General features: G+C 32.9%; 1 protein-coding gene across 2 annotated transcripts in view; it reads right to left on the reverse strand.

Annotated features, from left to right (window-relative positions):
• LOC129798958 (putative ferric-chelate reductase 1 homolog) overlaps window positions 1–8,865 on the reverse strand; it is a 43,135-nt gene extending 34,270 nt beyond the window's left edge. Inside the window, exon 1 of one of the 2 annotated variants that reach the window (XM_055842491.1) lies at window positions 8,432–8,865. The gene's annotated coding sequence lies outside the window, so the exon portion shown is untranslated. The remainder of the gene's footprint in view (window positions 1–8,431) is intronic. The other variant, XM_055842490.1, reaches the window with a different exon arrangement.
• Window positions 8,866–9,518: the final 653 nt, after the last annotated feature.

Consider the following 9,518-nt stretch of genomic DNA (forward strand, 5'->3'; position numbering starts at 1 on the left):
GTTTTGCGTAGATCTGTCCACTCTTTCGCATTCAAAATTGGATTGAACTAAATTGAATTTGGATTGATAAATAAAAGAAGAAGAAGAATACGATAAAGTGGTTTAAAAATATGCAAAAAGTCTGCTGGAGTTGCAAATATTAAAGCCTTCGGAACACCTTTAAGCAGGGGCCTCTCAACAATTCATTTTTCCATACGTTTTTGCATAGGGGCACGGAAGACTATTAGCAAGTTTTTTTTCCTAAAGAGAATTGACTTATCAGTCTGATATATTTCGAAATCGTGCATTAAAATCCATATAAAAATACATATTTCATAATGTTAGCCGAAATAATACAAGAACTACGAGGAAATTTGTTTAAGTCGCGGTGCAATATCTGCAAAATTTTTACAAGGAAATGTGAAAAATATCTTCACTTTTTATTAGGCTTGATGGGCCCCTGCCTTTAAGTCTGTATAAATTCATGAAATCAAATTTCACGTGCCTTTAAGATTTGCATGCCTATCCCTATTTCGGTCTCAAAATTGGGCTGAACTAAATGTAACTAGGTGTGATTTTCAAAAGAAGAAGAGTTCGAAAGAGTAGGGAAGACATATGCAAAGCTTTTAAGACAGAAAGGGATCTGAATATTGACTTTCTGAAATTTTCCTGATCTAAAAGGTGTGTCGAAGCTATGAGAAATTAAATGAAATTATCCCATATTCAAATCAGTCCAGTTTTTTCAATGCGTCCATCACCGTCTTAGTTTTCTTATCAACCTCATTGACAAATTAATGGAAAAATCCGTTCAAAATTTTTATAATGCAAAATCTTTAAAGCATATTCCAAAATATTTCAATTTCGGAATAATGAATATTCCTCGATAAAAAATGTGACTTTTCTTAATCCTGGAATCATACTTGCACATTAAAATTTTAATATCAGAACCAGGGGCATGACATTTCCTATGTTTCTCATATGTTTCTAGCGAGCCGAAAAAACTTTTGTGTTTATTATCTGTTTTCTGTCATTGTAGAATTAATTAGCAAAAAAATAATAATACAAAATAAAAGCCAATTTAATAACAAAGAGGCAACCGAAAACCCTAAATTGGCAACCAACGTAGTTTTGAAGATATCTCGTGAAATGTGTACGAAAACAGGGGAAAAATTACAGTAAAACCGGTCCCATTTTTCAGAGCTAATGTCACCCTCCTGATTAGAATCGTCACACCTGTATTTTTCGCATTAATGCTATGAAACAATTTAAACCAATTTTTGTGCACCAAGTCTACCTTTTTTATCAATTAAATAGGTCAAATTCTAAATATTAAATAAGAAACACAAATCATATATTTAGACTCTCCACAGCTGCAATTAATATGAATAACATTAATATTTTAATGTGCAAGTGTAATATAACACTACACAGGCTAAAGAGCATTATTCAAAAATGTTTAAATATTGAATCTCATAATATTGTGTTTGTTCACGTACTCAAAATCGCTAGAGCTTTAAATGCTTTAAATGTTTTCAATCTCTCGCATATCAAAAAGCGCGATAAAACTAAAATACTTTATTGAATTGAATATTTTACGTGTCTATAGGGGAGACTGGGGCAAAAAGTTACAAAACGGATATTTTATTTTTTTACAAGCTTCTAAAATTTCTAATTAGCGCAGTTTTATAGGAAATTTACCGCTCTACAACTTTGTGAAAGTAATTTTCCTCTATTTTGTAAGGAAATACGTTTATCGAGCCAATTTCTAAAAGGTAATTTTATGACTCTTCTCAAAAATGCTGGGACAAATAGTACCAGACATGAAGTATTGTCATATTTTGATTCGCTTTATTACAGGCTTCCGTAAATTTGAAAACATACCTAGAGGACATATTTTCATAGAAAATTTATTCATCTAAACCTTTGTAAAACACCGTTTTCTCTGCGAGAAAAGTGAGAAAACCAGGAAAGCGGTTTTCAAGCTATTTTAGAAAAAAAAACACACACAAAAGACTGCTAATTGTTTGACCAATGCAAATAACAACCAGCGAGATATGGTAATGACGTTTCTTTTCGCCGTGAGACATCAGAAATTGCTTCGCTTCTTGTTACTTTTTGCTCTATACCTTTTGTTACTTTTTACCCCAAGTGTCCATTTTTAATAAAAGGATTTCTGGAGAAAATAACTTTTGTGAAATTCTAAAATAGATAGCGGATTCGTATTTAAAGAATCCAAATTATTTAGAAAATATTCACCAGTGCATCAATTTTGGAAAATAAGTAGGTAATAATTGTTATCTTCTGCAAGGAAAATATTTCAAAAATAGGGCTAAAAATTTCGAAATTTTTTTATTTTCTAAATTCCTTATTCGAATTCTAAGAAACTTACGACATTGAAGAAGGTCTATGGAGGCTATCTATAGAAAAAAATTGACCCGCTATCTTTTTTACCTAGGAAGATAGTGAATTTTGAATTTTTCGATTTGTGACTTTTGCCCCAGTCTCCCCTAATGATTATAAGTGTTGTCCAATTTTTGCTCATCCGTTTTTAAAGCAATATCCCAAACACAAAAGCTCTCGTTAAATATATTTTCGAGCAACTAAACCAACAGCAACTAAACTTTGGATGAAGTACCCCTCTAAAATGAGGGCTTTTGAGTATTCTTTTTTTTGTGACAGACACACACACATTTTATTCCGCTCTGTTGACCATGTCGCACTCAACTCTGTGCAGAATGGAAACTGAGAGTTCAAAGAGTTTTGTATTGAGCGCGAAAAGCGAAACTCCTGAGAAATGGGTCAATTTTGGCCATTCAAACAGACAAATATGCTATTCAGCCGCCAAAACACCTTTTGCACCACATTTAAATCAATCAATGGTTTTATTTGTCGTATTTAGGGTCAACAATTTATAGGGTGACTTCTTGTGGTCTCAATTTGGTTGAACGATCGTGTCCCAGAACTAAAAGGATTCTCACGCAATTTGGGAATTAACGACAGCCTTGAAAGTGCCTTGAGAGCCATATTATTTTAAGAAGGGAATTCCATAAGAATCGAGGTTATACCAATACCACCCAGAAGACAAATATTAAATGATTGGTCGTTGAATAAATTCCCAAATAGATTGAAATCTCAAGCAAAAAAAAGTCCATTTAACAGCTCTACTATTTGGGTCTTTTTTTTTGGCTCCAACGAGCCCAACAAGGTTTACACATTGCTAATCAATTTACTGGACAAAAATCGAATTTCCAGACCACAAGTGCACCACTTCAAGTCAGTATCAGTGTTGAATTTGAATTTAAAACGCCGCTTGCATCAACCAGTGTCGTATAAGCTTTACTACAGCTTATTCGAAGGAGGTATTTTGATGTTTTATATGGCTTTTCATCAATTGAACATTGTCATTTCTAATTTTACCTTTTAATTTGTAAAATAATAATAATAACAACTGATATTTAATACTTCTACTGATTGCAGTTAACACAATATTTAAATCTATTTTTTTAATAAAATTCGCAGCAATATCATAAAGAAATCTTGTTTTAATTCTTTCAGAATCGAGAAACTCGTACTATATTATCAAAAACAACTGGAAATTTTATTCTTAAATTGTTTTAGAATTGTAAGCCAACATTTTGTTCTTTAATTATTTGCTTAATTGTAATAATTACTGATTTGTAAATTGGGAGTTATTTCCCACTTCACAAATTTAAAAAAATAACCAAATTCCTATTACGTCAATAGCTGATGGAAGCGTCGATATCACACAGACACAGTTTCTTGCTCTTATTCAATATTTTTTTTGCAGTTTTGCTCTCAACAAAATGCACAAAAATCAAATTAAAATGGTTAGCACCATTGAAAACACAAATACACAGTCTCAAGAAAATGTTGAGCAATTCTCGTTGGACAAGCCTCACAGTCCCATTGAGGCTCAAATCAAAACCACAATTTCGCATTGGAATGCACAACAAATTCCCGCGATGTTGTGGAGTTAAAAGCAATCGAGGTGCGACTCAAAAAGACACTCATAACTCCCCAACAAATTGCACAGAAAATTAATTTTATAAAAATCCGATAAAATGGTTTTATTATCATGGCTTTTGATTGATTAAAATGACTCTGCAAATAAGTGACCTTCCCTCAAAACCACTTTAAAGGACAGAAATCTAACTGATTTTGATGATTTTTGTACTTTATTGGACAATATAACCAACCAAAAGTGGACACATTTTGTCAAGCAAGAAACTGTTAACACCCAAATTTGTGATTAAGAAATTAAAAGTGTCATTAAAATCTCTAAAATGGGCGTTGCATCAACCCAAAAATAACTTAATGAACACTATTTCCTTGGCCAAGTCATTATTATTCTTGTAATGTGCACTTTTTGCTAATTTTAGTACTTTTTTTGTGACTCTACTACAAAAACCCCTCGTGAACACTGAAGTTTCATGGATAATTAACTTGAAGACATTTTGGGGAATTTTAATTGAGGTGTTGAATAATATTTGATGAATATCTTGAAGATCATGATCAGTCTGAACTGATATGATCACCTTAGAATTTGTTTTTCTTTTTCAGTATATTTGCCATTATAGAGATAGTGCAAATAATCTTAAAGATTGCGATCCTCATGAAATTTTCATTAGATCTTCTGAGAACTATTGAGCAACTCATTGCACAATCAATGGATTTTTATTATAAACACGATCATCATAACACGGATGATCGTTGTTTCTAATTGACATCCAATTTAAAAATTCTTTCAATATTTATTCACATTCTTTTAATTTATTGTATGTTTCTTTCAGTTGCACTAAAAACAGATTATGTATGCAAATTGTTCTGAGGTTAATGTCTTGAATACAAATTCATTGTTTTGTATTGATGTTGAAAGTCCCAAATTTCACAACATAAGTGCTTTGGGGACAATGCTCCAAATGAGATCTCAAGAAGTAACGCAAAAAGAAAAAATAATTTTATAGTGAAACTTATTGAGGCACTTGTGGCAGCTTTTATAAGAAAAAAAGTACTTTGTTACTGTGTATTATTAGTATTTTTACATTTCTTACATGGCTGTAGGGCGGATAAGTGTTTAGGTGTTAAGATGTTTAAATGATTTTTTTTCTTTTCTTTTCTACAGCTTTTTTTAAGCCTTAAACACCAACCAAATAGAAAGTAAAATTTTTAGTCTATCTTTATTTGGACTATGTCCTTCTAGATTTTGTGAAAGATATTTGAAACAGTAAATAAAATAAGAGAAAAATAAATTTAAATAAAAGAAACAATAATCCTGCGAGGCGTTGAAAGGTTAACGTCATGAAAAATCCGGTGATCGTCGGATGGGAGGAGGTTCAGCCCAGAATAAAAATTTCTTTTCTTCCCAGAACTTTCGATGCTCTGGAAAGAAAAAAAAAATTCTGGGCTGAACCTCCTCTCATGCGACGATCACCGGATTTTTCATTAAGTTAATATCAACGTCGATTCCCTACATTCTGAAAGGTTAACGGAATGATTGAATCTGAAAATCGAAGCATAAGAACGTACGTCTTAAAGTAATAAGTGACATAAGCACCTGTTATTTAAAATAGTGGTTCCAAGGCTTGTACTTTTTTTTTTATTGTTTCAATTTTTCTTTTTTTTTGCAAAATAACTTTAAAGATCGAGGAAAATACTAAATACTACTATATTAAGGCAATGCCTTAATATTCTCTGTAATTTTCCAAAAATCTTTACTTGTGAATTTTATTAACTAAGCAAAAATAAGAATTTAAAAAATTTCGAAAAATGCATAAGAGAGGGGATACTATAGATAGCCTGGTTAAGAAAAATGCTCCATAATTAATTAATAATATTATAAATAATATTATAATAATAAAAATAGGTTAAATTGCAAACATGCACTCATGTTCCTCAGATCGCCATACGAATTTTATCAGGTTCATCACTGATAATTGCTTATCTCCCTTGCAATACCTTATTCATAAAGAGTAGAGAATAATTTTTGTAAAAAATCATTTTGTTTTGAGATAATAATACGGGACGACGACCTGACGACAAGAGGAACTCCTACCATCGCTGGTGCCCTTCTCTTGTTTCTACTACAAAGGCAAGGATCACTTAAAAATATCATTCTTAGATCCATTAATTTTAAGTTTTAATAATGGATTTTTTAGCAATCAAATCAATCGATTGAGGAAAATATAATACCACTGGAAAGGTCTTGAAATTCTCCATAATCTACGCAATTTTCCTAATATAGTAACTTTTTTTCGTGGAAAAAGCGGTCAGCTTACCAACATAGTTCAGTTCATCTTCGTCCATTGACCCAACGGCCATCGAATAAACATAAAATCATAAAAATTGAAGAAAATGTTTTTTTTAATGCTGACCTCCTGCCCCCAACAGTTAAGAGAATAGAATATTTACTTAAGTAAGAGTGAAGAAATGCAATATTTGAAGGCTGTAGGGGATGAACAAGTATTGCCAGAGTGAACCGTTAATGGAAGCTCGGAAAATCCCGCCGATGAGTCTCCAAGATCGCGCTTATCGCGTATCAGTCTCCAATATCGCGCTGATCGCATATCAGTCTCCAACATCGCGCTCATCACGTGATCAGTCTACAAGATCGCGTTGATTGTGGGATCAGTCTCCAAGTTCGCGCTGATTGCGCGATCAGTCGCAAAGATGGCACTGATCGCGCGATCAGTCCGCAGCATCGTGCTAATCGGCACCCAGAGTAAAATGAACCGTGACTGGCAAACTTGTTTACCCCTGGGAAGGCTGATTCTTATATTTCATTTAATAAAAAAATATGTATTAAATTTAAATAGTATTTATGGCTTCAGAAGATTTACATGGCCAGTGAACCGGGCCCTCACTCTTTTTTCTTTTTGAGGAGATCAGTAGTGAAGTTGGCGGCAGACGCAGTTAAATGATATAAACTTTCACTTAAACCTGAGAACTTGCAATCCTATAAATTTTTCTGAATGAAGAAAATTTATAAAATTCTAAAAATCACAATTAGGGTAAGCGTGCCAAATTTCGGCACAGTTGCACGAAAGCGCCAAGGTCTCAAGTTTTAAATGCTATATTATTAATACAAATTGAATATTTTTATTACTTCTTCTTAAGGAGTGTTGCTTGGAACCTTGTAGACAGTTTATCGTTTTTTATTTACTCTAAAATCATTCTTAAAACATTTTAAAATAAATAAAAATGTTGACATAGCTTTGGTGCCTTATTTCGGCCACCTTTAGTCTCATAGTTCTTTGCCCATCGGGAATTCTTCAAATGTCTTTTTCACGTCATCTTGTTTGTCGGAGCTACATTTTTTGTTATTTTTTTGCATTGTATAATCTCTAGAGTATGTAAAAACTAAAAATTCATGGAAATTCGATGAACAAAAAAGATGGCCGGAATTGCAAGCTGGCCGAAATTTGGCACACTTACCCTACTAACATTAAAATATAGGATTCCAACAGTAAAGTATTTTTTACTACGTGTAAGCAAGATGGTCAATTTAAGTCAAGGGCATTTTTAAATCTATTTTTTTTTAGTTAAATGCCAGAAAAATTGCAGCTTCCACTTTAATTAACTCTCCCGGTCGGCATTTTAATTAATTTAAACTACTATTCTTTAATTTATTTTTAACTTGTTTTGCTTTTGTCCAGTTGTTTTAGTTATAAACATTTTCTTTTGGCTATATCGTTATATTTTTAATTGATAGAATACGAGTCAGATTACATTTTCACTACGCAATTTTAATGTTTTTTAGTTCACTTTTTTGTAAACTGTTTTGGCCATGATCTTGAGTAGTTTGATTGATCAAAAATTCCAAAAATGATCACTTAATAACTTTTTGCAGGTATTTTATTTTTGCAATACCAATATAGTTAACCTATTGATCAAGGTCGGGAAGTCTTTGAAGATCATTTGATCGGCAAATCCCATGAGATCGCGGGATTTATGAATCATTTGAAAAGATTTTCCTCGGCCCATTTAACACTTGTCAGGTCTGATTGATCCAATCACAAGTAGTGAGAAAAATTTTATGATTCTTTTAGTAAATTCTTGGTGTTTGTGTTGGGAAAAGTGAATGGATGACAACATTGGGGAGAGCCTTGAAAAACCGTGATCTCTTACCTCGAATCTCTCGTGTCTCTATATGATTTTTTTTTATTATTCTCACAGCGAGAGAGGTATTCCACTTAATTGGCGCTTCTAATTCACCTACAATTTACCTAACCTGTTGAATGTTTTCACGGAATAACCGCGCGCGCAAATTCTGCAGCATCCACAGAGATTCAACTCTGGAGGCGTCCCCCAAAGACGCCCAAAGACACACAATATTGCACCAGAGAGGAAAATTCTTCACAAAATGTGTAAGTAAATGGCAAATAAATCCCACAAACGTCATTCACAAAATAAATGAAGTCTCTTGGTAGCTCACCTTTCTTCACGCGAATCTCCAAAAATCCAAAAAAAAATATTCCTTTTAGCTCTTGTAGAGTCTCTCAACTTCACAAAATTTCACTAAAGTTTCTTAAATAAAAAATAGATTTTTCTCTTGTCTAAAAACACGCGGCACTTCTTCACTCACTGCTTCTCGAGTTACAACTGAACGGTCTGGGGAGCTGTTCAAGTGGTCAGGGAACGACTTTTCACACACTCAGACACCTCAAAAGCCAATTCTTTCTCACTCACTCTCTCAGTCAAGGGGCCCCCACTCTCATGTAAAAAAAGCCCCATCGCCCCACGCATCGACGCACCGCAAGAATTCCCGCGAAAAAGCCTATGGATGATGCATGAATTTCTTGGCGGGATTTCCCAGATCTCTCCTAGTCAAAGAACATTTCTTGCAGCAAAGGGAAAAGCCCACAGCAATTGGCAAAGGGAATGCTATAAAACAGCAAAAATTTTACTTGAAATCCTTTTGTGAATAATTTAACAGTTTGATCGATTGAAAAGATAGTTGAGCAATTACAGGGAGAATTTTCTACAAGTCACTTTTGAAATTGATGACTTGAAAGTGATTAAAATTAAATCCCAAATTGAAGAAAATTTTCCTCATTGAAGAAACCTTGGCAAAATTTTATCAAACATTGATGGGGACTTAAATTTCAATTAGCCTGAAAAAATCAAAATTAATGTAAATATTAAAAAAAAACTTTTGTCTCTATCAACCAAACTCGTAAAATTTATATAATTCTCTATTTTGTAAAGATTTGTTGATGAAAATGGTTAATTGTTTAATTTCGACCACTCAGAATAAGAAACGAATAACTCGCAGTAGGCAAATTTTACAGGAGAGCGATTTGAAACAGAGATTTTACATGCTGAGTATGGATTTTTTGATATTTAAAATCTCTAAAACTTTGAAAATAGTTATCTTTCAAATATAATATTTACAGGGAAGGTAAAGGGTATAAGGAAGTATCCAAAAAGCGAATAAAACTTTTTTTGTAAGAAATCGAGTTGATTCTGAGTGGTAGATTTACAGTCTATTTAGGGGGATGTGGGGCAGTTTATGCATATAC

Source organism: Phlebotomus papatasi, chromosome 1 (genome assembly GCF_024763615.1).
Source record: "Phlebotomus papatasi isolate M1 chromosome 1, Ppap_2.1, whole genome shotgun sequence".
Classification (NCBI taxonomy): Eukaryota; Metazoa; Arthropoda; class Insecta; order Diptera; family Psychodidae; genus Phlebotomus; species Phlebotomus papatasi.